Genomic DNA, 6,000 nt, shown 5'->3' on the forward strand with positions numbered 1-6,000 from the left:
ACTTGGTTAATGAAACCCTCGGGGACGAGATCATGGTCCACCAGCATTAACATAGAAAGATTGGTTGTAAAAATGGGTAGGCAAGGTCGTCCCCCCAAAAAAAAATCATCAAAGATACCAGGCTAAGACATATAATTCCATACAGAAGTAGTATGTAGACAAGAGTTTCAACTGGTTGCCAGGTTCGCTACATTTACGTGGTGAACAAATCACAACGGCTAAATCAACTGCCTCTGCTATTCAAGTTGTATGACCAGACACTCGAAACCGCTTACGAGAGGCTAGAATTAGAACCAAACATGTTGTCATAGTCGTTGCTTTAAGGAGGACATATCGCCACAGCAGATTTCAATGGGCTAAAGCACATAGTAAAAGACAGTACTGGAGAACTACTAGTATTTGGTTCACCGATGAGTCGATAGTAGAACAAAGGTTTCATAACAAGAGTGTATAGACGCCGTGAAAGCGAACGTTTCACTACCAATGGTGATTGGATCGAAATGGTGACATCGCATAATGCAAAGCATGATAGATTTGATACACGTTCTAGATAGTTTGACTGAGAGTCTACTCAATGTTACCGTGATAAAATTCTGCAGACCAACAACATTCCTATAATGCAACAGAACAATGTATGATAGCCTTCACCATCCATGACTGGCATCGTCATTCTTCCAAGCAAACGACGTTCCATTCCTCCCTAAGGCTTGACCTTCCAAATCACCAGATGTAAATGTTTGGGCTCATCTATAGGAAGGCAGGTTTGACAAGTAAACTTCCTTCTCAGAGCTAACAAATACGTGCCCAAGCTGTTCATTTAGAGTGAACAACAGTTACACAGTTTATTCGAAACGTGATTTCAATGAAGAATGTTGTCGCTCGTTGTGCACATACAAGCGATGCTGATTTGTGACAACCTGAAACTATGTAAATGCAAATTTTAGAACTTCTGTTGGAAATAAAACAAAATATATATGTGTTATGATATCCTATTAACCAGTTAATACATTTACAATTAAGATAGTTAAATTATTAAAACTTATTTTTATTATTTGCAAAATTTTACTACAGTTCTTGTTTTAGAAGGGTGTATACAACCACAGGCACTTGTCTCAGAAATAAAATTTCCTATATTTATTTTATAATATGAACTCTGCCATTGTGTGGTGTTCAGTACATCTGGGGGAAACTTGGCGGGTCCGCTGGTTTGTACACACACACACAGGAACATTTGCATTGAACCGCTACGGCTAAAATGTTTGAATTTTAAGTGTATTAACATCTTGATAAACAACATAATGAATGCACCATATATCGTATGTTCAACCTTCGGGTAGTCTTTCTGTGAACAACATTTTCACTTAGAACGTTAAAAACCCGACAGCGAGTCGTTCTAGTACATCGAATGGTCCGTATTCGTATACCATTAAATTTTCTCGTCTTGATATGCATTTGATATTTCAAGGCCACTATAATGCCACTTTACCTTAAACACCAATCCACCCGCCCGTTCGTCCATTCGTTTTGGAACTGAGTATAAAATTCTGTGACAAAGCCTCAAGTTATTTCAATAGCGGTACTTACTATTTCTAAAGAGTGAAAAACCCTTTGGAAGTCTTGGGTTAGATACGATCCTTTGAAGATCAGTTTGCCTTCGTTGACAGTAGTGGTCTCTCTACTTTTTATACTACACAGCCACATAATCTTGTTACAGAAGTAATACACTTTTCTTTAGATAATTAAAATATAAGTGTAAATACTAGTATATCTGAGGGGGTGGACAGATTTTGAGGGAGAAGGGAGGAGGGGGAGGTGGGAGACAAAAAATAGGTAGGAGAGAAAAAAAGCTTCTAAAAGTGTGAGGTGGGAGATAGGGGAGCGGGATGTGGGAGAAGGGTACCCCCTGTCCACCCCCTCATATCTGTTGCAGTCGTTACTATTCTTTTTTCAATAACAAAAACTACAAAAACCCACAAACACGAATTCACACACGAATTGAACATGCAATTTACTGTTAGGAATCCCAATGTACATGTATGGAGCATAAAGACCAAACTCTTTATAGATATTTTAACAATACAAGCAGATTTTTAGATGATATATATTCTCTGCAAACAATCCTCATTTTCTGCGTCTATATATACAAATGGAATGTATCCTTCTGAACTCATTCTTACCAAATCAAACAGTAGAATGTAACCAAAAACCATTGTTAGACCTTGATATTAGACTGACTTCACGTCGTAATATTCATATCAAGATTTTCTGATAAACGAGACGACTTTATTTCCGTTTCTAATGTTTAGTTTTCTTTCCTTGATCAATGGTGATGTTCCATTGGTTCTTCTTGTGGAATGTTCAGTTGATTCCGATGCGTGCGTTTGCAGTGGCGTTCTGACGTGATCTGGTTTCAAATAACGTAATGTTTTCCATGCTAAAAAAATTTACAACAGGGAAATAGATGCCATAAATTGGACAAAACTTGTGCTTAATTTGATTGAACATGTAAAAATGTATTATGGAAGATTCGGGAATATTGAACTACCTGATAACAAAAAACGTATTTTGCATCCAGCTTATTTACCAGTTTACGCCGGGACTTTTACACTAACCAAGGATTTGTATAGCCAGAGACATATATACACATATTTCTCTGGTATAGCCGTATACAAATCCTTGTACTAACAATATATTATGTCCCAGATTTACGGTAATATAATTTATCATATCTGTATACAAAACATTAATTGAATAATATTATCTGGTTTTGAGGTCATACTCATCAGGGACAGTCTATACTAACACCTTAGTATAGAAAGTCCCTGTACACATACTATTCTTTCACAGTACACGGGATCAATACACTTAATTTATGTTGTATTTATTCGGCAGGGATCGCAGTGACACTTTTAAAAATTATTATGGCGGGAAATATATAGAAAACCAGTCGTAGATCTATCAAGTTATTCTGAATGTTCAATATCACAGATATATGTCTGCCTTATATAGACTAAAACTAAACTACACTTAACTAGTAATTACTCTAAAAATTCGCAATCGTCTAACTAGTTCATCAGACATCACTATTCACTAATCAAGGACTTTAATGTTTCATTTTTGTACATAACTTCATGACATAAGCTCATAACTGTATTTCCTACATTTTGTGTTGCAGAATATTCATTTTCATCCTGTCTTGAGGCAATTTATTTATTTTCATCTCTTCTCTTTTCAAAATCCTACACCCCCTGCTCCCACACCCCACTGTCAATGACTGTGTATAGCGGTATGTTAAGGTTCATCATAACAAATGAATAAAAATGGCTGCATTTACACCTCAAAAACTACCCTGAGTACAGACTAAACTCTGCAGTTTGAAAAGTCTTAAGGCCTGGCATCCACTAGATATATAAAAGTTAAATGCATTTTGCGTTTCAGAAAGATAAAATCTTATTTGGATTTTGATGGGCATTTTTTTTCGTTCCTGCTGTTGCTGTAAAAATAAACAAACACCTAAATTACATTTGATACTGTCCACTCTGTTACACCCTTTAACTCACCTATTGTTGTGTAAATATCTATTGTCCCTGTCATCAAGGACAATCAATACAATACAATTTAGTTGTTACCTGAGAAGGAGCATCTCAAAGATTTACCCAACTTAGTTTATTTTTACACCTTCTGCAGGAACAGAAAAAAATGCCCATCAAAATCCCAAAAAGATTTTATCTTTCTGAAATACAAAATACATTTAACTTTTATATATCTAGTGGATGCCAGGCCTTAAAACTTTCCAAATTGCACAGGTTAGTCTGTACACAGAGTAGTTTTTGGGGTGTGAATACAACCATATTTGTCAATTTATTAGGATGAACCTTAAACCTAAGTACACTCTTAAATTGGTCATAACATCCCATAAGGGTGTAAAGTCTGAAGCCCAAATGGAATATAAATGTTCAGTGCTAAAACTCAATTTTTGAATGTAGCAAAAATATTTTAAAGTGCATTTGTTTAGGTCAATTTTAGTCCATTCCAGAAAAAAAGTCATTTACAATGTAGACAACTTCCTTTTTGGGTCAAATATCGCAAAAGCAAAGGTCATCAGCAATAAGCTGAGGGAGGAAAAAGTTTGAGAAGTGAACATTTTAAAATTTTGATAGTTATTTTACACTAAGTCATTTCGGGGCCCTGTATAGCTTGCTGTTCGGTGTGAGCCAAGGCTCCGTGTTGAAGGCCGTACTTTGACCTATAATGGTTTTACTTTTTACACATTGTGACTTGGATGGATAGTTGTCTCATTGGCACTCATACCACATCATCTTATTTCTATGAAGCAATTTTAAAAAGACCAATTAAAGTAATTTAAAATGCTTTGTTTGATGTGTTTATGATGTACGTTTAAACATGGCTTTATGAAAAGTTTTATGCACAATATATTGTTTGAACAAGGCCCTAGATAGCTTCAACTGGTTTGAAAAAGTTGTGTAATTTCAGAACTTATCCAGATTGGCATAAATAGCGATAAGGTGTATAGTAGCAACTTGTGAGAAGTTAGCAACTTTTCAAGAAAATGAATAAATTGCTAGATTGATCCCTGTGAAAAACAGCATTTCCCAAGGGATCAGAATATACAACCAGGTACTCAGAAAAAGTTGTTCTCTTTTATGTAATTATTAGTACTTTGTAATATTTTCCCTTGGATAAAAAAAGGCGAATCTCTAAACATTTTACATAAATTTCCAAGAGGTATCACTCCCGCAAAAACAACTGATCAGTACAAATTTTTGAACTTGTCCATGACAATGCTCATTTGAGCCTTTGATATAAACGTAATATACCAGTAAGTCTTACAAGAAAAGCAAGGGCTTTGTTAGGATTAAGTTATGTAATAGTTTTTGTTCACCTGTTTTTATAATTTTGATTTTGGTGGAAAATGAGTATTGTTTGGCATGTTGCACTGCTTCAGTGCTTGACAAATACTGTTTGAGAGATGTTGGTTGCCAGTGTAAATACTGACTGAAATTGTTACATTTTGTAAGTGCACCAGCTTTTTGAAGTGGATCAGATAGTTTACCGGTAATTTCAGTAATACTATTATTATTCAGTTTTTTTTATGTTAACTGCAAGTCCAAAATTTTTTCAAAGTGGCAAAATTTGTTTCATCTACTTGTTCTTGTAAAATGAAGCTTTAAATGTATTGACCATGTTGACTGGATTTTATGATCATAGAAATGATTCTTTTTTTATGTTACTTTTCAGTATCTTACTGATGAATTCAGGACAAAAATGCAGGAGGTTGGGGACAATCACAAAAATGGGTTATAATATCCTGTTTGAGATATAATACCCTGAATCAGAGGCATGTACTAAAAGAACAAAAATAAATTATTAGAGTTATCGCCCTTAGACCAAAAACATATTTGCAATGGCCTGGAAACATTGAATTGTGTTCGTTTATATTTTTAACCAGAGATATGAGAACCTTAATATGTCAAAAGGGATATCTTTCTAAAGAATCTAAAAAAATCCTTTAAGGTTTTGCCTTGTAGACATAACTAGCTATGTCATTGTGAACATTTTTTATTTCTTCCTGAAGCTTTTCAGATTTTTATTCAGTGTTCCATGATAATCATGTTTACGATGATTCAATTTTGATGATTTTTTAATGCTAGGCAAAAGTTCAGTCTTTTTTTTTTAAATTATGTAGGATAAGCATTTTATCATTTTACCACTCTTGTTTAATTGATAGATGTAAAATATAATTACATGCATATATATATAAAGATATACATGTATGTGAGACTGATACTTATAATGACATGCTTGTCTGATCTTCAACCTCATAGAAATTGCAGGTCAGGAGGAAGGTAGCCTTTCAATAGCCTCTAATTTAACCAAGTGAAAGAAAGGTTTCAGTTAAAACACTTAACAGCTTTAAAAATAAGTAAGAAAATAACATACTATAGTTTCTATGTACTGATTAACATACCTTTGGAATGT

Source organism: Mytilus californianus, unplaced genomic scaffold (assembly GCF_021869535.1).
Source record: "Mytilus californianus isolate M0D057914Y unplaced genomic scaffold, xbMytCali1.0.p SCAF_3, whole genome shotgun sequence".
Lineage (NCBI taxonomy): Eukaryota > Metazoa > Mollusca > Bivalvia > Mytilida > Mytilidae > Mytilus > Mytilus californianus.